This window comes from Callorhinus ursinus, unplaced genomic scaffold (genome assembly GCF_003265705.2).
Source record: "Callorhinus ursinus isolate GAN/ISIS: 27379988/994484 unplaced genomic scaffold, GSC_fseal_2.0 scaffold7, whole genome shotgun sequence".
Lineage (NCBI taxonomy): Eukaryota > Metazoa > Chordata > Mammalia > Carnivora > Otariidae > Callorhinus > Callorhinus ursinus.
In genome coordinates this window covers 50,161,180-50,185,812 of record NW_027397069.1, presented here as the reverse complement: position 1 = coordinate 50,185,812, position 24,633 = coordinate 50,161,180, and the positions used below count along the sequence as shown (strand labels likewise).

Here is a 24,633-nt window from a genome sequence, read left to right as displayed (position 1 = left end):
AATTGACACACCTTTCTTTTTGGCTACAATTTTGTGTTGTTGTTGCCTCTAAAGGCAAGTCAGAGACATTTATTTCATTTGGTCTATAGTGCCATGCAAGCACAATTTTAGGTAGGTTAAATACTAAAAATTGACTGTTGAGTATAAAGATCACTGGTAACATTGGGAGAGAGCCATTTCAGTGAAGCATCACCCCACAATGCAAGTGTTAGTATTCATTCTCTCTCTCACAGTTTCAGGATGATATTTGTAAATTTATATGCCTTTGATACAGTTTATATGCGTATAAAGGAGTTGTTTGTTGTTGTTTTTACTACAGTAGGCTCCTAACTTGTCCTCCTATATTTAGAGTTTCTCTTATCCTGCATTTTATCCTGCATGTCATGTGGGTGATCATTTTCTGTCATCTGTTCCACTTGACTCCCACTAGTATGCTCACCCCTTCCCCAGCTCAGTCTCTGGGACCAAGTCAGACTGTAGGGAGGATTTAAAGAGTTCCATTTTAATACTGGGGAATTCAGCAGGAGGGACAGTATAAATCTGATGCTTTATCGTTCAGTATTTATAATTGGTTTACTGCTTTGTTCCAATCATCAGTTCCCTACCTCACACCCTAAATCAGGTGCCTCGGATATTTTATTTCTCTTTGCAGAGCGCTTGCTTTGATAAGTCTAAGCCTTGGCAAGTCCCTGGGACTCAGAGACTGACTCTCTCCGATGTGTGGCATTGACAGTATCTCTTGGGGCAGCTGTTAATGTATGGTGACATTTCCTGAGACCAACCACTTGCCTAATTATTACCTGTTGCCAGTCAGGGTTTTATCCATTTTTTTACTCACCAAATTTTTCATACTGCCTACTGTTGGTTCACCACCTTCCAGATTCTAGTTACTAATCCCTCTCCGTTCTAGTCCCGCCTCAGGAACCTCTGGCAGTGCCCCAAAAATGACAGTGGCAGAGAGTAAAATGTTCTTTATAAAACGTCTGTGGTAAAGGAAGGAGCCAGTTGAGTGGATGCCATTAAATAAATGAGATAAAGTAAATCTATGGAAAAAAACTGACAAAGTTTTAGCATTAAGAACCCAGATGGAAGACTTTTCTTTCTTTTGCTTGAGATTATAATTTAGAAATTTTAAGGTGGGCTGTGGGGAGGAGTGAGGGAATTTAATTGATTGGCTCTATCATCTCTGAAATTTAGGTAGAGATGTGATTTGTTGATAGACAAATTATAGTGGCTCTAAGAGAATGAAAAAAATATATATAGTGGTATATGTGGGGAATGGATATGTCATCAACCAAGAATGACCCTAAGAATTATTGAACAGCTGTGGAATAAGTCTGATTATGTCTGGCTTCTGCAACATTTGGGAGCCCAGAAGCACACTGGCTAATAATTAGTCAAGTGCATATATGTGGGTTTTTTTAGGAAGGATATATTCCAGAAGGAGTTAAAGCAGTTTACAAAAATATATCCAGCGTGACAAAATAAATTTAAGTGTATATTGTGGCAAAAGAGAGAGGTTGAAAAGGATAAGATGGAGCCCAGAATGAGAATAATACCCAGACTCTGCATATGAGGAAGTCAGAATGGGCCATAAATCAGCTGAGAGCTTTCTAGCAGCCAGTGTAGAGATGGAAATAGTAATTGCAGATTCCAGCCCTGTAAGACATAAAACAAATGAGTTAATTAGGCAAAGTGCAAGAATTGTTGGCACTGAGAAAATATTTGCCCGAGGTCTTTTCTGTGAATTTATAAACTTAATGAAAATGGAGAACATGCTTTGGGTCAGCAGAAATAGCCCTAGGAAAAATCCATCTTGACTATAAGAAAAGTAAGTGAATAATGGTGCTTCATTTTTTTTTTAGGTGTTGGGAATCTTTAGATGTTATTACGTGGGCAGAATTAGACTGAATGAAAACAATTAGAATAAAAATTACCCTGTGAACAATGAAAACACATGACTATAATTTGTCATTCAAATACTATTTTATAGGAAGTATTTATAAATTTTAGATATATCAGAATCATCAAGGCAGTCTAGAGATATATTCGTACTTACCTGGGTTTACCTGGGTACATTCAAATTTAGATTGTCAAAGCATTCTCAGATATCAAGTGTTTTCAGCAGAAACAGTTGAACAATTCTTTGAAATTTCAATTTTCTATGAAAAATATTCTGAAAGAATCTGGTTTCTAGCACATTATCTAATACCAACCAAATGCTTTGGTGAGCCTGAGAACTCAGGGCAGTGTGACTAAGGGAATTGGTAGGAAGTGGTATAGGAGTGAGCATAATCGTATGTCTAAAGACCAAGATCGATTGTGTATTTCCAGTGAGGGAGAGAACAGTTAGCTAAATTTTTATATTTAGGTGTTCATCTCAAAACTAATTAAGGGATTTTTACCTTGTCTATAGTCTTACTTAATAAAAAAAAAAATTTTTTAATTCTTTAGATTGACTTAGAGCAATTTTTTAATAAGAAGGATTAGAAGATATTCTTTCATATATTAAATGCATTAATCAAGAAGCTCTTGTTTAATTAGTTTGAGGATGCATTACTTAGCAGAAATATTGGGCAACCAAGTTGCTAATTATTCTTTTGGATATTGGCCAGCCATGAAGGCCTAATGATCAAGTAGCAAAAGGTGAGCAGATTGATGAATTATTTTATGTTTGATTGAACAAATGGCTGAATTGATGAACATTTGCTGAGGAGGTACTTGAGATATAAATATGATGAAATCATGGCCCCTGCCATCAGGGTCTACTAGGGGATTATCTAGTCTATAGGGAAGTAAGCCAATTACACTACAGTGTGGTAAGTTCTTTGATAAGTGCTTGCTATATGTGAAAGTAGTGACTTGGGAGATGGGGAATAACCCTTTCTAGAGGATGAGATGTTTAGTTGAATTTTTGAGGGAAGTTACTTACTTGGAAAAGGATTTCCCAGTTAGAGGAAGTGCAGAGACCTTAAACAACATAGATCTTTGAAATAGAAGAGTATGTCCTATGCAATTGGAGGAGAGACAGGGAATGACAGTAGATGAAGCCAGAGGGTAGGAAGGGGCTAAGTAGGACTTTTTGTGCTGGATAAGCAGCTTCACTTTATCTTAAAAGCCATAAGGAAACATGGAAGGATTTTGAGCAGAAAAATTGATTAGATTTGCATTTTGGAAGGATGGATCTGGCAGCAATTTAGTGAAGGGGTTAAAAATGGGGAACAATATTGTTGGCAATTAGGTTATCTGTGATACTGTTGTGATTAGCAGGTAAGAAGTGATAGACCTGACTTAAGGCAGGGACAGTGGCAAGGAGAAGGAGCAGGAGAGAATCATACTCTGAAATGGAGACAGAATCTGTTTTGACTCAGTGCCATATGGGCTATGAGAGGGATGGAAAAATGGGATTGAATGTAATTTTGGCTCTCTAATTCAGGTCACAGGTGTTATTTTGTTTTGATTTTAAATTGAGGTGAAATTCAATTTAACATAAACATAAATTACCCGTTTGAACATGTACAATTCAGTGATATTTAGTACATTCACAGTGTTGTGTGTTGTGTAACCATGACTTTTATCACGTTCCAAAACATTTTCATCACTCCAGGAGAAAGCTCCATACCCATTACGCAGCAACTCCTCATTTGGCCTTGCCCCAGCCCCTGGCAACCACCAATCTGCTTTCTGGTTCTCTGGATTTACCTTTCCTGAATATTTCATATGCATGGCAGCATACAATATGTAGCCTCTTTTGTCTGACTTCTCTTACTTAGCATAATGATTCCCAGCTTCGTTTATAGCACGAATCAGTACTTCATGTTTATGGCTGAATAATGTTCCATGTGTGTATATTGACTACATTTTGTCAATTCATCTGTTAATGGACATTTGAGTGGTTTCCACCTTTTATGAATAGTGAGTGCTACTACAAATATTTGGGTACAAATATTTGTTTGAGTTACCTGTTTTCAGTTTTTTTGTACATATATGTAAGAGTGGAATTGCTGGGTGATATGGCAATTCCACGTTTAACTTTCTGAGAAACCACCAAACTGTTCTCCACAGAGGCTGTACCATTTTACATTCCCACCATCAATGTATGAGGGTTCTAATTTCTCCACATCCTTACCAATACTCGTTTTCTGTATTTTTAATTATAGCCATCCTCCTGGGTATGAGGTGGTATCTCACTGTGGTTTTGATTTGCATTTCCCTAATGATTAATGATGTTAAGCATCTTTGATGTGCTTGTTAGCTATTTGTGTATCTTTTTTTTTTCTAAGATTTTATTTATTTGAGAGAGAGAGAGAGCATGAGCAGGGGCAGGGACAGAGGGAAAGGGAGAAGCAGACTCCCCGCTGAGCAGGGGGCCCAACTTGGGGCTGGATCCAGGACCCGGGATCACGACCTGAGCCGAAGGCAGACTCTCAGCCAACTGAGCCACGCAGGCGCCCCTATTTGTGTATCTTCTTAATTCCACTTTTAGCTATATACCCAAAAGGTCTGTGAACTATATCCTAGGTCATTATCAGGTACATGTTTTGCAAATATTTTCTTCAGTCTGTAGGTTACCTTTTCATTTGCTTGATAATGCCCTTTGATCCATAAAATTTTTAACTTCGATGAAGTCCAATTTATTTCTTCTTTTGTTGCTTATGCTTTTGGTGTTGTATCTGCGAATCCCCAAGGTCATGAAAATTTACTTTATATTTTCCTCTAAGAATTTTATAGTTTTGGCTTTTATATCTTGATCATTGGTCTATTGTGAGTTTGTATATGGCATGAGTAGACTCTAACTTCATTCTTTTGCATGTGGATGTCCCGTTGTGCCAGCACCATTTGTTGAAGGGACTATTCTTTTCCTATTGAATGGTCTTGGCACCCCTTCCTAAAATCAACTGGCCATAGTTATATGGGTTTATTTCTGGATCTTTGCCCTGTGTGATCTCTGAAGTGTCTGTTTCTTTAGCTTGTGGTCAGCTAGTGTTTTGACAGAGATTTCCTTGAATACCTGGAGCTCCCCATCCCACCTCTTCCCCCCCAAATAACCCCCGTTTTCTTAGTCTTTGTGTATTGACTTTCTGTTGGGACACTCCTTCAATGCATAGCTAGGCTATTTACAGTTCTCCCTTAGCCTTCTCTTCCTGCTTGTACTGAGCCTAAAGATCCGCCAGGGGTGAAAGTTACGAGTCTTATATCCTGCCCTAGGTGTGCACTTTGGCATTCTAAATTTCCCAGTTTATATGATAGTTTTTCAGTGTATTAATTTTCCAAAGAATCTCTGCAGTTTTCAGCATATCCTTTATGTGCTGTATCTTTACCTTCAGATGACAGTGGGTTATTCATTTGCCTTTCAGGGTTCTTGAAGAATGCCCCATGCTTAGACGCTTTGCCCACTCTGAGAGAGTCTGAGTTAGGTGAAGCAAAGGCAAACACCTTATCAGTCCTTCAGGTTGTGAGAAAGTACATAAATCACTTGATGAATTATCACAAAATAATGGATATGTAACCATCCAGATTTTATTTTATTTTTTTAAATTTTTTATTGTTGTGTTAATCACCATACATCATTAGTTTTGGATGTAGTGTTCCATGATTCATTGTTCGTGTATAACACCCAGTGCTCCACGCAGAACGTGCCCTCTTTAATACCCATCACCAGACTAACCCATCCCCCCACCTCCTCCCTGCAAGAACCCTCAGTTTGTTTTTCAGAGTCCATTGTCTCTCATGGTTGGTCTCCCCCTCCAATTTCCCCCCTTCTATTCTTCTCCTCCTGCTATCTTCTTCTTTTTTTTTTCTTAACATATATTGCATTATTTGTTTCAGAGGTACAGATCTGCGATTCAACAGTCTTGCACAATTCACAGCACTTGCCATAGCACATACCCTCCCCAATGTCTATCACCCAGCCACCCCATCCCTCCCACCCCCCACCACTCCAGCAACCCTCACTTTGTTTCCTGAGATTAAGAATTCCTCATATCAGTGAGGTCATATGATACATGTCTTTCTCTGATTGACTTATTTCACTCAGCATAACACCCTCCAGTTCCATCCACGTCGTTGCAAATGGCAAGATCTTGTTCCTTTTGATGGCTACATAATATTCCATTGTGTATATATACCACATCTTCTTTATCCATTCATCTGTCGATGGACATCCTGGCTCTTTCCACAGTTTGGCTATTGTGGACATTGCTGCTATAAACATCGGGGTGCATGTACCCCTTCAGATCCCTACATTTGTATCTTTGTGGTAAATACCCAGTAGTGCAATTGCTGAATCGTATGGTAGCTCTATTTTCAACTGTTTGAGGAGCCTCCATACTGTTTTCCAGAGTGGTTGCACCAGCTTGCATTCCCACCAACAGTGTAGGAGGGTTCCCCTTTCTCCACATCCCCGCCAACATCTGTCATTTCCTGACTTGTTAATTTTAGCCATTCTGACTGGTGTGAGGTGGTATCTCATTGAGGTTTTGATTTGGATTTCCCTGATGCCGAGCGATGTTGAGCACTTTTTCATGTGTATGTTGGCCATTTCATCCAGATTTTAAAAAAACACACCATTCCTAGCATTCTAGAATCCCCTCAAACTAACTCCTAACTACTGCTCTTGTTCCTTTCCCTGAAGGTACCTATTCTACAGACTTTTAACAGTATCAGTTAGTTTTGTTCATTCTGAACTTTATGTAAATGAAATTATGTATTATATGTTCTTTTTTCTTGCTAAGTATTTTTGAGATTTATTCATGTTGAGTTTAATAGGAGTTTGTTCAGTTTCATAGCTATATAGTATTTCGTTGTAGAACATTCTATTATTCTATTGATAGACATTTGGGTTATTTCCATTTTGGAGACTCATGAATAATGCAGCTGTGACTACTTTTTTTTAAAGATTTTATTTTTATTTGACACAGAGACAGAGATAGAGAGAAAGCATAAGCAGGGGGAGAGGCAGACAGGCAGAGGCAGAGGCAGAGGGAGAAGCAGGCTTCCCACTGAGCAAGGAGCCCAATGTGGGACTCAGTCCCAGGACCCCGGGATCATGACCTGAGCCCAAGGCAGCCGCTTAACTGACTGAGCCACCCAGGTGCCCCAGCTCTGACTATTCTTGTGTACGTCTTTTGATGCACATATGTTTGCATTTCTGTTGAGTATATTCCTAAAAATGACTGCTTTAAAAAAAAAAAAAGACTGCTGGTTGGTTTGTGTATGTTCATCTTTAGTAGATATTCCCAGGTTTCCAAAGTGGTTGCACCTATTTTCACGAACCTACCAGCTATGTATGAGTGTTCCAGTTGCTCCACATCCTACCCATCACTTAGATTTTTTTTTTTTTTAAGAGAGGGAGAAGGGGGAGAAGGGCAGTGGGAGAGGGAGAGAGAATCTTAAGCAGCCTCCACACCCAGCCCTTAGATCATGACCTGAGTGGAAATCAAGAGCCGGATGTTTAACTGACTGAGCCACCCAGGCACCCCACCCATCACTTAGATTTAAACCCACTGGTTAGTCTTTCTAATTTTAGCCATCTTGGTGGATATGTAGTGTACCTCATTGTGGTTTTATATTGCATTTCCCTTATTACTATTGAGATTGGACATAGATAGGTTATTTGGATGTATTATTTTACAAAATGCTTGTTCATGTTTCTTGCCCACTTTTCTGTTGGGTTGACTTTTTCTTACTGGTTTTATGAGTTCTTTAAATGTTCCTGAAATGAGCTCTTTGATATGTTACAAATATCCCCTCTCACAGTGTGACTTATCTTTCCATTCTTTTATTCATCTCTTTTGATGAACATAAATTCCAATTTTGATATAGTTTAATTTGTTCATCTTTTCTTTTATAGTTAATGCTTTTGTGTCTTGTTTAAGAAATCTTTGCCCGTTCCCAAGATATTCCTGTTATTTTCTAGAAATTGTTTTATCTTTCACAGAGCTACAATCCATCTGATTTGATCTTTTTCTATGGTATGAAATAGGGATCAAGAATAATTTTTTTCCGTAAAGGGGCAGCTAATGGCTCAGCATTAATATTTGAAAAGACCATCATCCTGTTTCTTCTTTGTAATGCTAAAAAAATTTTTTTTGTTAAGATATAATTGGCATATAATATTATCTTAATTTCAGGTATATAACATAATGATATGATATATGTGTATAGTGCAAAATAATCACTACAATAAGTCTAGTTAACACCCATCACCACATATAGTTACAATTTTTTTTCTTGTGATGAGAACTTCTACAATTTACTCTCTTAGAAAATTTTCAAATATACAGTATTATTAACTACAGTTATCATGCTGTACATTATGTCCCCAGGACTTATTTATTTTATAACTGGAAGTTTATACTTTTTGACCTCCTTTACCTGTCTAATGCTTTCTCCTCCCCCTGCCCCAGCCTCTCGTCACCACTAATTTTTTTTTTTAATCTATCAGTTTGGTTGTTTTTATTTCATTTTGTTGTTTAGATTACACATTAAGTGAGATCATGTGGTATTTGTTTTTGTCTGTCTGACTTATTTCGCTTAGCATAATGACTTCAAGGTCCATTCATGTTGCTGCAAATGGCAGAATTTCCTTCTTTTTTAATGGCTGAATGTGTGTGTGTGTGTGCGTGCGCATGTATGTATGAAAACAAATCACATTTTCTTTATCCATTTATCCACCAATGGATGCATAGATAGGTTCCTTCCATGTCTTGACTGTCATGAATAATGCTGTAATGAACATGGGTGTGCAGATATCTTTTCAAGTTGGTGTTTTCATTTTCTTCAGGTAAATACCCAGCAATGAAATTGATGGATCTATGGTAGTTCTAGTTTTAATTTTTTAAGGAACCTCCATACTGTTTTCCATATTGGCTGTATCAGTTTACATTACAATATCATTGACTGTATTCCTTACACTGTGCCTTTTATTCCCATGATTTATTCATTCTATAACTGGAATCCTGTATCTCCCATTCCCCTTCACCCATTTGGGCTCTCTGTTCTGTTCCATCAATCTATATGTCTCTTTTTATGCCAATACCATACTGTTTTGATCACTATAGTTTTGTAATACAGATTGGAATCAGGAAGCATATATATATATATATATATATATATATATATATACATTTTTTTTTTTTCCCCCCAGCTTTTTTGTTCTTCTCAAGATTGCTTTGGCTATTCTGGGTCTCTCATGGTTCCATACAAATTTTAGGATTTTTGTTCTATTTCTGTGAAAAAATGTCATTGTAATTTTGATAGGTATTGCATTGAATCTATAGATTGTTTTGGGTAGTATGGACATTTTAATGATAATAATTTTTCCAATCCATGGGCACTGATTTTCTTTCCATTTATTTGTGTTGTCTTCAATTTCTTTCATCAGTGTCTTATAGTTTTAAGTGTACAGATCTTTGCCCTTCCTGGTTAAATTTATTCTTAGGTATTTTATTGTTTTTGATGTACATGTAATGGGATTGTTTTCTTAATTTTCTCTTTTTGATAGTTTGTTATTTTGTACAGAAATTTAACAGATTTTCATATGTTGATTTTATATTCTCCAACTTCACTGAATTTGTTGATTAGTTCTAACAGTTTTTTGATGTCCTGTTTAGGATTTTCTGCATAAAATATCATGTCATCTGAAATAGTGATAATTTTACTTCTTCCTTTCTTATTTGGATTTCTTTTTCTTGCCTAATTGTTCTGGCTAGGACTTCCAATATTATATTGAATAAAAGTGGCTAGAGTGGGCATCCTTGTCTTGTTCCTGATCTTAGAGGAAAAGCTCTCAGTTCTTCATTTTTGAGTATGATGTTAACTGTGGGCCTTTAATATGCTGAGATATGTTCCTTCTCTATGCACTTTGTTGAGAATTTTTATCATAAATGGGTGTTGAATTTTGTCAAATGCTTTTCCTGCATCTGTGGATATCATGGGTTTTATGCTTCATTTTGTTAATGTGGTGTATTACGTTGATTGATTTGTGGATATTCAACCATCCTGGCATCCCTGGAATAAATCCCACTTGATCATAGTGTATGATCCTTTTAATGTATTGTTGAATTTGGTTTGCTAATATTTCATTGAGAATTTTTGGATCTATTCATCAGGGATATTGGCCAGTAATTTTCTTTCCTTTTTTTTTTTAATAAAGATTTTACTTATTTGTCAGAGAGATAGAGAGAGAGAGAACAAGCACAAGTAGGGGGAGTGACAGGGAGAGGGAGAAGCAGGCTTCCCACTGAGCAAGGAGCCCAATGCGGGACTTGGTCCTAGGTCCCTGGGATCATGACCCGAGCCGAAGGCAGATGCTTAACCGACAGAGCCACCCAGGCATCCCAGTAATTTTCTTTTCTTGTAGTGTCCTTGTCTGGTTTTGGTATCAGGGTAATGCTGGCCTCATAAAATGAGTTTGGAAGTGCTCCTGCCTCTTACGTTTTTGGAAGAGTTTGAAAAGGTTCAATACTAATTTTTTAAATGTTTGGTAGAATTCACCAGTAAAGCCATGTAGTCCTGGACTTCTGTTTGTTGGGAGGTTTTGGATTATTGATTCAGTCTCCTTTCTAGTAATTGATCTGTTGATTTTCTACCTTTTCATGATTCAGTCTTGGTAGGTAGTATGTTTCTAGGAATTTATCCATTTCTTCTAGGTTGTCTAATTCATTGACATATAATGGTTCATAGTAGTCTTTTATGATCCTTTGTATTTCTGTGTTATCAGTTTTAATGTCTCCTCTTTCATTTCTGATTTTGAGTTCTCTCTCTTTTTTCCTTGGGGAATCTAGCTAAGATTCGTCTATTTTGTTTGTCCTTCCAGAAAACCAGCTCTTTGTTTCATTGGTCTAGTCTTTTAATATACTATTGCTTTGTTAAAAGTTTTGATATCTGGGAGGGTAAGTCATTCCACCTTTTTATTTTTTAAGATGCCATGAGAATTATGGGGTCTTTGTTCTTCCATATGAGTATTATGGTTCCTCATGAAACCATTGTGGGAGTTTGATGGAGTACCACTAAATCTGAGGCTCAGTTTGGGGATTTATGATATTGAATCTCCATCTATTTGGGGCTCTCCTGTATTTCAATAAAATTCTACTTATCTTTTGTTAAATTTGAGGTGCTTTATATTTCTTTTTTTTAAATTTAAATTCAATTAATTAACATATAGGTGCTTTATATTTCTGTTGCTTTTGTAAATAGTATCTTTTTGAAAATTACATTTTCGGGATACTTGGGGTGGCTCAGTTAGTTAAGCATCTGCCTTCAGCTCAGGTCATGATCTCAGGGTCCTGGGATTGAGCTTCCTGCTCAGCGGAGAGTCTGCTTCTCCCTCTCCCTCTCCCTCTGCCTTTGCCCCCCACTTGTGCTCTCTCTTTCTCTCTCTCCTCTCTCTCTCAAATAAATAAATAAAATCTTTATTTTTTTAATTTAATTTTTATTTTTTTAAAAGATTTTATTTATTTATTTGACAGAGAGCACAAGCAGAGGGAGTGGCAACAAAGGAAGAAGCAGGCTCTCTGCTGAGCAGGGAGCCCGATGTGGGACTCGATCCCAGGACCCTGGGATCATGACCTGAGTCACCCAGGCACCCTAAATAAAATTAAAAAAAGAAAGAAAGAAAGAAAATTCATTCTCTACATGTTGATATTTATAGAATTATTAGCCACCTTGCTAAAACTTGTTATTGATTCTAAAATTATCTGTACATTGTGACTCAGTTGGTTTAGCATCCAACTCTTGGTTTCAGCTCAGGTCATGATCTTGGGGTCGTGAGATCAAACCCTGTGGTGGCTCTGCGTGCTAAGCTCTGGGAATCTGCTCTCCCTCTCCTTTTGCCCCTCCCCCCTGCTTGTGTGCACTCTCTTTAAATAAATAAATAAAATCTTCAAAATTCTCTGTATATTGTTTTTCTGTGTAGACAATCATCTGAGGTTAATGATAGATTTGTTTCTTCCTTTCCAGTCAATATTTGTTTTTTTTCTACTTTTTTGTCAGTAAAAACGTGAGTAACATGTAATTTTAAATTTTCTAGATTCATATTAAAAAATATAAAGACACAGGTACAACTAATTTTAATATATTTTATTTAACCCAATAATGTTATTTCAGCATGTTTATCGGTATAAAAATTATTAATGAGATATTTTACCTTTTTTTGGAACTAAGTCTTCTCAATCTGGTATGCATTTCACATTTGTAGTACATCTCAGTTTGTACTAGTCATATTTCAAGTGTTCATGGCCACTTGTGGTTAGTGGCCACTCTATTGGACAATGTAGGACTAGACTTTCCAGTAGAGTGCTAATACTGGGCATATTTATCTTGTTCCTAATTTTGAAACATGCTTCTGACATTTCACCACTAAGAAGGCTGTGTTCTGTTGGTTTTGGCAGGTATCTTTTATGTGGGAAGAGAAATTTCTTTATATTTTTAGTTTACTAAGTTTCATTATTAGTAAGTAATTTATATTGAATTTTGTTAAAAATTTTCTATATTTGTTGAGGTGATTTTTTTCTCTTTAATCTGTTGAGATGATAACTAAAATTTAAAGATTTTCTAATGGTAAACCACTCTTGTATTGCTAGGATAACCTTAAATTGGTGCATTTTTATTTATTACTAGATTTATTTTATTTTTGTTTGTTTGCTTTTATGGATTCTTACACTGTTCATAAAAGAGAATGAGAGAATTTGTCTTTCAAACTATATATATATATATATATATATATATATAAGCATTTTTATGAGAGTGTTATATTCTGTTACTTGGCGGTTAGGTAGAACTTTACATGTAAACCCTAGATCTGCTCTTTCTGAGTGTTGCTTTAAAGTCATAGTATTCTGTTATATTTTAATTTTTTCTGTATTTATGATTATATCCCTCTTTCTTGATATTTTTCATATTGCATCCCATTGTCTTCATTAATCTTTTCAGAGTTCTACCTATTTTATTAGTCTTTTCAAAGAGCCAAATTTGGCTTTGAGGTGGTTTCTTGTTTTAAATTTCATTAACTTTTGCTTTTATATTTATTTTCTCCTTCTCTCTGCATTCGTAAGTTCATTCTAGTTCCTATTCTGTCATATTAAGTTGAAATTTTAGCTCACCAATTTTCAAATTTTCTTCTGTAATATAAGTGTTTAAGGCTATAAAATTCCTTCCACATTATTACTTTGGCAGCATGTCTTACAAGTCTGCATTTTCTTTTTATTTTAAGTGTTTTAAGTTTCCATTATGATTTTGTTTTTGACCCACAAATTATTTGAATGTGTGTTTTGAAGTCATCAAATATAGGTGTTTATACATTTTATCATTTTGTTAGTGAATTCTATATTAATGAATTGCAAAGTGATCTGCTAACTTGGTTGTATGATACTGATTCTTAGAAATTTATTTACCTCTTTCTTTATGCATGAACACTTCAGTTGTTTCATGTATGCTCGTAGAGCATGTCTATTCTTTAATTTTGAAGTTGAGTATTCTCTATGTGTCCACTAAGCTTTTTAAATTTCTTTGTTTAGATCTATAATATCTAACTAATTTTATCTGCTGGACCCAACAATATTAGAGAAAGGTGATTGACACTTTTTCTCTTATAGTTCCAAAAAATTTTGCTTTATTTATTTATATGTATTAAGTGCATACAAGTTTGGAATTGCTGGTGCATTGAAGCTATTAGGTCATAACTCTCTTTGACCCTAGTGATGCCTTTTATCTAGTTCTCTTTTGTCTTATTTTAACAAGGTGATTCTTACCTGTCTTTTGTTGGTATTGCTAATGATATCTTTTTTTTCCATTTTCTGTCTTTTAGCATTTTCATGTCCTTTTATTTTAGGGTGTCTCTTGTAAATACTATATAGCAGGATTTGGTCAGGGGAGGGACATTCGTATTTTTTCCCCCTTTCTTGTTTGGGACCTATATATTCTTCTTATGTTCTTTTAATCAACTTAACAAAATTTAAGGTTAATCAATATCTTAAAACCCACCATTTCTAGAAAAAGTGCAAAATCCTTACCACATTTTAACACTAATTACCACCTTCCCCACTCCCCACAATTTACATATCGTTGTCCATAATTTTAACTTCATTTTTAAATAATTCACAAATTTGATATTTTTTTCTATAGACAATGTTTACCTTTAATAACATGTTTATCTGCTTCTTTATTTACTCTTTCTTGTAACTCAGACCTTCTGAATGGAACATTTTTCTTCTTCCTAAAGAATATTTTTTGGAAGTTCCTTTAGTGAATGTTAAATGGTGGTTAACTTATTTTCTGCTTTTCTGAACATGTCTTTATTTCACTCTAGTTCTTGAAAGGTCTGGGTACCCAATTCTGGGTTGAAAGTTATCCTGGTCATCATTTTTTTTTCTGCAAAAGCAGAACATTTTTGAAATGTCTTTCTAGTAAATATATCAGGATTCTAATATTTATTATGTGCAGGGTTAATGAAAATAATGTTACTAAGAAGCCTCTTAACATTGTACAAAATTTGTATTAGGTTACTGGTAGAATTGCTATATATTTAAAAGTGAAAATATGATTAGAAGAACTTCCCATACACTTACGTGTAGTAACTGCCTTTGGGTTTGTAGATAAAGTCACTATTTATAGTGCCTATTACTGTTTATGGCCTTGAGTTTTGTTTGCTTATACTAAGCACCTGTTTTCAAAAACTCATACTTTATTAGACTTGGTGGTAAGAGGGCAGTCTGTCTGCATTTGTCTTTAAAATCTTAGTTTTTAAATGTTGCATTGATTTACGTCTGCTTAACTGGATTTATACTGTTATTTCTGCCTGTTTCTTACTATTTTTATAATATGGCAAAAGGAAGGGGATGGAGTCAAAGATTCAATGAATATCTTTATGTATCACTCATACTAGATACCCTAAATATTTTTCTTCTTTTAGTTCTTACTATAAATACACCTTCTATTTTATAAAAGAAGAAATTGAATTTGAACGTTAAGTGACTTCTCAAGGTGTTAACAGCAGCTTGTGTTAGAACTAGAGGTTAAAACACAAATGCTCATGTATATTCTACAATTCTAGTGTCATTTAAGTTAAGATGTCCTATAGTAATCAATCCTCATTATGCAGATCAGCAGGTGGACTGGATAACCAGCTGTGTAGCTTAATGTTAGATGTGCGAAAGAGCCCCCCTCCCAACTAACAATATTGCTGTACTATTTCTTCTGTGTAGCTTTAAAGACCTATAATTAGATTTACTTGTAGGATTTGAGATAGCTGTCTTATGCCATAGTCATTAAATATGTTAATCATGGGTGAACTTGTACTCTTAATAAACCTTATCACTCCCAGCCTTCCTGTACCCCAACTCCTGTTCTAGACTAACATGACAAGTCATAATAAATAACTTCGTATTTTTCCTCTTCCAGACTAATTAAAAAAACTTAACACATACTTTTAAGCCCCACATTCAGAGATATTATTTACCTCTGGGTTGGAATCACTGTTATTTATAATGTATAAAATGTGGACTACTTTGGGAAGGGGAGAAGGACTGTATTCCCTGGCTTGTCCATAGGAAATTAATATACTCCATACTCTTAAAGGATTTTATAGAAAGAAGTGGGAATTCCATTATTGTACATACTAGAAATTTTAGAGGGATATTTGAACATTCCTATAGTTGACTGTAGAAATAATTTCAAGCTCACAGCTACCTAAACCTCAAAACATTCAGATATTATTTCTTTTCAGTTTCTTTCACCTATTCATATTCTTTTCTCAATTTTTCAGATGTCCTGACAGTATGTCTTGCATTTGTTAACAATGACTTTTTATTTTGTATTTAAATAATACGTTAAAAAAAATGGCCCAGATTTGTGTATAAGATGCCTATGTGTTTAGATTTTTTTAAAAATTAGAGGTCAAATTATACAGACTCTTAAATAAATAAAATTTTACTTTAAGATAGCCAGGGTTGTGTAGGTAAATGTTCTAGAAGAGTATGGACGGCTATTTTCAAATAGGATATGATGTGTTAGCGCCATCTACTGTTGAGTAAGAATAATCACTTCTTGGTGTACGTTTGGATTTTTCCCAGTGCCATATTCTAAGTCCTGCATATTTCTCGGGATATTCTCACTTAGTTGACCACTTTGTAGGATCTGCATGTTTGGGGATATTCAGATGATGCCCTATGTATGTTCAGGGTTGGCCGGTTTTTGGAGATTTTGCCTCATAATTCTTGTCAAAGCAACAGTGGCAAATTTCCTACAATATTGACAGTTCGGGATTTTAAAAATAAAGCTAGCTGTTTATGCTAGCTTTCCATGTGGCACCTTTGTTTTAAAATTTGCTGATTGATTTACTATTGTTATAAAAAGACGGGTGGATTAAAATAGGGATTTAAATTGAACGTTCCATTTGTGGTTGAAAGACTATGGAAAACTATTTCTCAATATGTTGCTTGTTACTTAATTAATTGAAAGTCCAAATCTGCATGGCACAGCATTAAGTGTGTTGGTAATTTAGAGGAAAGTCTTTTCCTAAATAATATGATCGCTTTCTTGGGAATTAAATTTGTTAATGGAAAGGATATTGCAAAAATAGGTTTATATAATGTACTATTTAAGCTTCAAATTTAGACTCCCTGCATTTAAATGTTGGCTTTATCACTTGTTCCATTTGTGGTCCTGAGACCATTAACCCTAACTTCTCTGAGCCTATTTTCTCATCTGTAGGCGGGAATCATAATAGTAATACCTACCTCTTAGGATTATGTGAAGCATAAACAGAATAGTAAAGCACTTAACATAGCTTCTGGCACTTAATAAATGTTAGTTGCTATCATTGTTGTCCTTATGATACTTTTATTATTGCTTATATAATCCAAGTGATAGTGTTTCAATAAATATATTTTTATCTTAGTAACTAATCCCTTTTTTGAAACCTAGAACTTATGAATAAAATATGTAGCTCAAGAATATAAACGTTCAAAGTGTTTACTGTTTCTGCCCATCATTGAAAAGAACGGGCTTTTTGGGTCCTGGATCTGTCAGTTACTAGCTGTGTAATGTGCAGCAATTTTTTAACCCAAAGCTTTGTTTCTTCATTTGAAAACTGGGTTGTTTTGAAGATTAAATGATAGGATATATGTATAAAGCCATTGTTCTTGACATTTAGTAGACTCACAGAACATAACTGTTAATTCTCTTTCAGTAACAACTTACTACAAGTTTAGAGACATGTACATATTTCTATAGTTTTGTTACCCATACTAAAGTAAAATATTAAGCACCTTTTGTATTTGGAAGACTGGTTGGAGTTTGAGAAGGCTACAAAGAAATTGTGACGACCTCAAGTATAATTGAGATGGGATATAAATATATGAAGGGTTTTTAAAATTAATTTGAATAATGCAATAATATTTGCATGCAATTTTTAAAATAAGTTATACAGAAAATGTTTTTTAGGAGTTCAGAGGAGGAATACTTTCTATACTGGGTCTAGCTTACCAATCCCCTACCAACTTTACTGTTGCTGCTCTTGTTGTCATTATTATTATTATTATGGTGGTTGTAGGACGTTCCTTGTCATTCTAGGAGGACATACAGAAGATAGAATCCACTTGTGGATTATTAGAAATATTTATTGATTACATGTCATCTACCAGCTTGATAGAACCAGGCTGAGTGTATTCAGCCTGCAAAGTGAGGATGAGGGGTATGTGGTGGGACATGATCAACGCTGAATGTCGTTCATGAGCATGGGAGACGCTAGCAAATACATGAATGAACCCAGGAAAGCCTCTGCATCAGTTATGCTAACTAAAACTAGTGGTTCTTATCACATACTAATATAAATTTCTGTGCATAATTATAAATAGCTAATTCCCTCCTGTGTCCTCTGGGACTTTGCTTCGTCAAGATATATCCTCTCTAGTTATGTTTAATTTTTGACTCTTGCATAAGCCTCCAGCCCCACCGACGTCTTCTGCCTTCCTCACTCCCCATTCACCTGTGCTGCTGTGGTGTGGCCTTACCATGCTGCCACTCACGCTTCTGAAACTGCTAACGGTCTCAAGTCTGAATCACTTTTCAGAGCTGATCTCCTTTGACCTCTGTCTTGGGCACAGTGCCCGTTAACTTCGTCCATTCTCTTCCCTTGACTCCAGTGAAAGGCGCACCATTCACTCCCTAGTTCTCTCTCTGGACCTTCTCCTTTTTGGTCTCAGTTAGGGTTTGTGTTTTCTTCCCAGTCCTCCTAAATGTTGGTGTTCCTCTAGAGTCTATCATTTGCCATACCTTCCTTTTACTCTATAGGTTCTCTTCACATTCCAGGCACCTCACCCATATGCTGAGGGTTGGGTGCCTCCATCTGAGTCTTCTCGATGGCTTCGGAGTTCTGAGTTTGACTACTGTTAGTGCAAGGGAATGAGGGCATGGGCTTTAGCCCCTTCTAATCTCCATCGCTTGTTAACACACTAAAGCTTCCCTGAGCAAACATACAATCTATGTAAAACAAACAACAACAACAGCAAATACAAAAACTCCTTAAAAGTAGAATGTTTGGTATGGAAACTCAACCTCAAGAAATATCTCCTAATCCTTTCTGCCCCTGGACAGTAGTTCAAATTTTAAGTTTTGTCCTAGCTTTCACAAGGGATCTAGTAAAATTATTTTACCTTTTACATAAGGACTTTATTTTAAAATAAGAATAAAATACTTGCTATATTCTCCATGGTTTACTCTTTTCTCTCTTTTTTAAACACATCTGACTTCCAGGTAGGGTGTTAGGCCCTAGGGATACAACAGTGAAAAAAGCACACATGTTCCCTGTTGCCATACATCCAGTGTAATAAGGGAGTCAGGCTGTCTTACCTGTAATCACATGGATAATTCAGTTCTACTAAGCACTGGTCTTTAGAAGGCTTTGCATTTAAAAAAAAATAATGAATTCTTATTTTTTTGCAGTGGTTGTATTTTCCTGTTAAATATATTATTTAATTCAAATATAAATTCTAATTATTACATATAGATAAATCATAAAATCATAACATTTGACTCATAATTAACTCTGATTTTAAAAATAAAGATTAACTTCAAGTGTAAGACATTTATTTTTCGTAATCCAAGGGTCAGATCATACAGTTTATGAATATTCTTTACCACTTTCTATAAAATAGAGTACATTATTCCTGTTTTTGTATATTGGCATGATTTATTAGATGATAAAAGGAGGAGAACCATTTTATTATTCTAAGCGTACAGCAAATTATGAATAATTTCTATTTTTTGACTGAGAATTAACTACTCTTATAATTCTAATGTATTTTTTTCTGTTCTTATATTCTTGGAAATAAATTACATGAGTTCTATATCTATAGTTACATAACTGTTAAAGTACAAAGTTGAATGGACTTTGAGCAAAAATATTTAATATACAGGGCGCCTGGGTGGCTCAGTGGGTTAAGCGACTGCCTTCGGCTCAGGTCATGATCCTGGAGTCCCAGGATCGAGTCCCGCATCGGGCTCCCTGCTCAGTGGGGAGTCTGCTTCTCCCTCTGACCCTCCTCCTTCTCATGTGTCTCTCTCTCTCATTCTTTCTCTCAAATAAATAAATAAAATCTTAAAAAAATACCTAATATATATATTCTGTCAACAATCACATTTCAATTAATTTTAGAAACTCCATATCCCTATGACTTAAATATTTTTTATTAGAATATTAGTGTGTATGTTTTTTTTAAGATTTTATTTATTTACTTGAGAGAGAGAACAAGTGAGAGAGAGAAAGCACAAGCGGGGAGGAGGGGCAGAGGGAGAGGGAGAAACAGACTCCTCACTGAGCAGGGATTCCGACACGGGGCTTCATCCCAGGACCCTGAGATCATGACCTGAGCTGAAGGCAGATGCTTAACTGACTGAGCCACCCAGGCACCTAGAATATTAGTTTTAATGACTGCATAATACAGGTGTGGCAGTTGCCTCCACCTGCTAGTGTATGGCTTCAGTCCCTCGTCTAAGTATTTTTTGGGAGTCCAGAAGAGTATTCTCACATGGGTTCCTGCAGCTACCTGGTGTCAGCCACATGGTATTAGTTTTAATTTACTTCTCATCTGGCCACCCACTGAGGTTCTACATGTTCACTGGGCAGCTCCACTTTCGGTGGTTTGTGTTGCTGATCCTTCCCTGAGCCCTTGTGGAGGCCAGCCGGGCTGGGTCACTGAACCATTCCTAGGGTTCACTGGTGAAGCTGAGTCTGGGAGTTTTATCTGTGAAAAGACTTTTCACCATTGATTTAATTGTATTAATGGAAATATAGGACTATTCAGATTTCCTAGGTTTTATCAGTCTGTTTTAGTAAATTGTATTTTTCTAACAATTTGTCCATTTAATCTGTATCTCTTTAATTATGGTTATATTCCTTTTTCATTCCTGATAATTGCTTCTTTCTGCCTTCTCTTTTTTCATAATTAATCATACTGGAGGTTTAGTGGTTTATTTTTATAGTCTTTTTCCCAGAGCCAATATTTGGCTTTGTTGACCTAACACATGTTTATTTTCTATTTTAATAGTGTTTGCTGTTATTTTTATTACCTCTTTTCCTGTATTTTGGCTTCCTTCCCTGGGGAGCCCCCCAATTTTCTTGATAAAGCCTTATCCTGCTATTCTTTAGTCTTTATTCGATTGCTCAAGACTGTTCATTTTCCCTAAGTGTTACTTTGTTTGTATCCTGAAGTTTTGATATGTATATATTTGTTATTGCTCATTTTTAATCTCAGAAAAGATGTCTTTCTGTGATGTTGACTCTTGTATTATATTTTTCTATCACACATTTTCCTTTATTTTCTAAAGTTTAATCTAGTTTTAAAAAGGTCCAACTTGTGCATTTACTTATATACATTTTTTGTTTCATAATTTTTATCATTTTGCTTTTACCGATGTTAGTTCCTTTTACTTTGGTTGATTTTATCAGCCTTTTTCTACCTTCTGCGGTAGCATTGCAGACTGTTTAGGAGGAAAACAAATGGAGAACTGTGTGTTTCCCACCTCTACTCCAGTAAATTGTAGGACCAGAGGAGAGTATCCTTGACACAAATTGCAGGAAGTACTATGAGGCCTTTTGGGGATAGAAAAGCTGTTTGGCGGCTAGTTTCTCCACTTCTCTCGGAGACCTTGATACCTGCTTGCTTCGGTTTTGCTTTGCTTTTCTGTTTGAGGTTTTCCAGCCTTCCTCACTTCCCCATCCTCTCCCCACCTTTCCTATCTTCATCCCTTCCTTTATCCTTTCTTTTCCTCAAGTCTTCTTCCTTCCATTCCCGAATCCTCATTGTTGTTTTTTTTCCCCCCTCCCACATACAAACATCTTTCAAAAGTTGAAAAATCCCCTGTAGATACTTCTGACTTTTGGATCAAGGTGAAATGATCAGTAAGAGGCTATATGCTATCGATTTGTTACATGCTAAGAAAACCTGAAGAAAAAAACCTCCTACGCCCTTTTAAGTCCTAGAAACCTAGTGAATCACTCTATAGATAGTATTTTTGTCCTTTCAGAAGGCAGTGAGTCGACCATAAATAAATTGGGTCACTGCCCCTTTAAGTAGAAACTGCCTTGAGGGGCCCTGGAACCTTGGGACTCCTTCCCGCCGCGCTGGGTCCGCAGGAGTGTCAGTTGGCCCGAGGGCGAAGAGAGGCGCCGGGAGAGCGACGGTGCTGTGCGTATCTGGAAACCTCTTCTGTAGCCTAGTGACAGACCTGCTGTGAGGACTGCCCTGTAGTTCGAGTCCTCACGGAAGGAACGGCCCCGCCGGCCCCCTAAACGGTGTTTATTCCCTTCAAAGACAGTTGGCGCCTCAGTCCCCCGGTCCCGGAGGCTGAAATTAGGTTCGGTTCCGTCATTTTTGTTTTTCCTTCCTAGTTGGGACCTTATAAAAGCTGTTTTTAAAACCGCTTGGAAGATTTTGTGGGGTTTGTGAAGGGAGGAATTCCCCCCCCGCCTTCGGGTGTTGACTGAGATGAGTTGTATGGAGTTCTGTTTTAGTTGGTGATTTTTTAAAAATTTAGCTGTGTAGCAGCTCTGTAACCTGTTTCATCCCTTAGGTGAAGCCCTTGTGAGTTGACCTAACATTGTAGATGTTTCAGAATTGTATACGGAGCTTTTCTTGCCCAAAATATTAACCTTCATTTCTTCATGCGTGAGAATGATGTGAGCTGTACTTCAGGATGTTTTCAAAATTTATATGTGAAGCAGCAGTTGCGTGGTTCTTGTGAAATGTTCGAAATTTTTGTGAATGCTTTTTAGAGCTGGCAAATTCTAGCTTAATGTTTAGTATGTATATAGGTATATATATGTATGTATACACATATCTATATGTGTATATATCCACATACTGTTTGTGTGTGGTGTTTTTATCCACTGTTTCTATAACTTAAACGGATTTGAATTTGGACAAAGTACCATTCACTCCTATAGTTTACGTCAATGTAAAATACTTAAGAGGAATTGGTATTAATTTTTCAAATTAAGAACTAACTTAAAATTACATTTTTAAAACCATTTAAATTTCAAAATGAGTTGTTAACTGGCTTAAAATTAGAGAAAATACAGGAATTTTGCAGTTAGCTTACTATGAAAAGACATAGATTAAAGTTCATCTTATTTAAAGGGAAGTGAATCAAAAGGATAATGGACAAATAAACTTTTAAGTCTTTTATAATTAAATCTGTAGATTCACAAATATTAACAGTTTGAAGAAAAGATATTCATTAGAGCTGAAATTGCAAATGGGAAATTTTCTGCTTCTCATAAATGAAATAAGCTTTTTGCCTAAATTAACTCTTGCATAGGATGGCAAATTTTTCCAGTTATTTTTGTGAAAAATTAATTAACTTATTAATTCTAATTTATTTTGATTAATAGGTTCCTGAAATGTTTGCATACTTTCTAATGAGGTTGTCACATGGAGCACTAAGTGGACTAAGAAATCATTTAATATCTGATTACTAATGGTCAAATAATATTTATTTTTAAAACAATATGCAGATGGAAAGATTGTTTTTTTAAAAAAAATGAAATTTAGATTTTAGTTGTTGACAAGTAGACAGTGAGGGGTTATTTTAAGATGTAATTTTTTTTAGGGCTGGCTTGTGATGATTTTAAAAAGACACACTTTAGTTAAACCAAATAGAGCTTATGATTCACAAATAAATATCCCACTGAAATGACTGGTTAATTGAAAATATTTTGGATAGGGGCGCCTGGGTGGCTCAGTTGATTAAACGTCTGCCTTCTGCTCAGGTCATGATCCCAGGGTCCTGGGATCGAGCCCCGCATCGGGCTTCCTGCTCAGTGGGAAGCCTGCTTCTCCCTCTCCCACTCCCCCTGCTTGTGTTCCGTCTCTCACTGTGTCTCTCTCTGTCAAATAAATTAAAATATTAAAAAAAAATGTTGGATATGTAGGATACATTTCACCTCAATTTTAGCATTAAGCCATCTTATTTGCCTACCTATTTTGTGATGACTTGCCTCCCTGAAGTTTGGCTTTAGAAGTAACTTAATACTCTAAAAGTGCCGTTACATGTATTGTCTCATTTGGATCCTTGGAATAACTTGTGAGGGAGGCAAGGCAAATGTTTTTATCCTTATTTTACAAGCAAAGACATTGAGCTCAAGAGGTAGTTACTTAAGGAAGCATATAACTAGTGAGAATAGGTCCCAGTTTTTCAGCTCCTGAGTTTATTTTTTTGATTATATATTTAGCATATTTAAAGTATGCTCAGTATTTGTCAGATGAATTAGCAGAAATAATTTTCATCATAAAACAATATATACTCATTAAAGATTTAACTAGAAATCTCTTTAATAGAACTGATAACATGTTTTATTGGCAATTTAAAATCTGATCATAGACACGGTCCAAGTCAGGAAGGTTATCTAGAGAAATTTATGTCCAATTTTAGGGACATGTAGGGAGAAAATTAAGAAAAGCTGTTCATTTTATCAAGAAAGCTAAAAGGGGAAATGGAGTAAAGGAAGGGCTGTGATAGGGCTTTAAAAGGTGGTGATTTGTTACAACAATCGAATTTAAAACAAATGAACTTAAAATCTTTGTTTCTTGAGTTTTCTTTAATTTTTTCTTTTTCTGAGTTTACTTATGGAAGTTATAGGTAATGCCAATATCCTTGTTTCTCCTATAACCACTTAGTGTATTATTTGGACTTGTGGACAGAAAAGATAAAAGATGGTGGAAATATTTATTTGCTTAACAGTTGATAGTTTCATCATCCTTGATAAACTTTTTGTTTTGTACCTTCTTTTATTAATGCCAGTCTCAACTCTGTGTAGTACGAGACTTTTTACTGTAAACAATTATTAGCAATGCTGCACAACTAAATGTGGAGCTTCCCTGGGGAATGATTTTGAAGATGGAAAGAATGGACAAAAATAGGTACCTCGAAGTAAAGTTAGCTACCTTTATTCCCAAATTCTGTTATACTCTCTACATACTTGTCTTGAAATACTTAGCAGTTAGATTGTCTCTTTGCGTCTCTCCTACTAAAATATAAAATTTTGAGGGTAAAGATTATGAATTTTTATGTTTTTGCTAGCTAAGGGCAAAAAGTGGTATATTTTAAATGGATGAATGGATGAGAAGTGAGAGA

The 24,633-nt window shown here is 35.7% G+C and overlaps 1 protein-coding gene across 2 annotated transcripts in view; it reads left to right on the top strand.

Moving 5' to 3' along the window:
* TSC22D1 (TSC22 domain family member 1) overlaps window positions 1–24,633 on the top strand; it is a 126,368-nt gene that overhangs the window by 65,654 nt on the left and 36,081 nt on the right. The window contains exon 1 of one of the 2 annotated variants that reach the window (XM_073894516.1): window positions 21,659–21,855. The exons of the other annotated variant lie outside the window; for it this stretch is intronic. The gene's annotated coding sequence lies outside the window, so the exon portion shown is untranslated. Of the gene's footprint in view, window positions 1–21,658; window positions 21,856–24,633 lie in introns of those variants that run through there. 2 annotated transcript variants of the gene reach the window in all.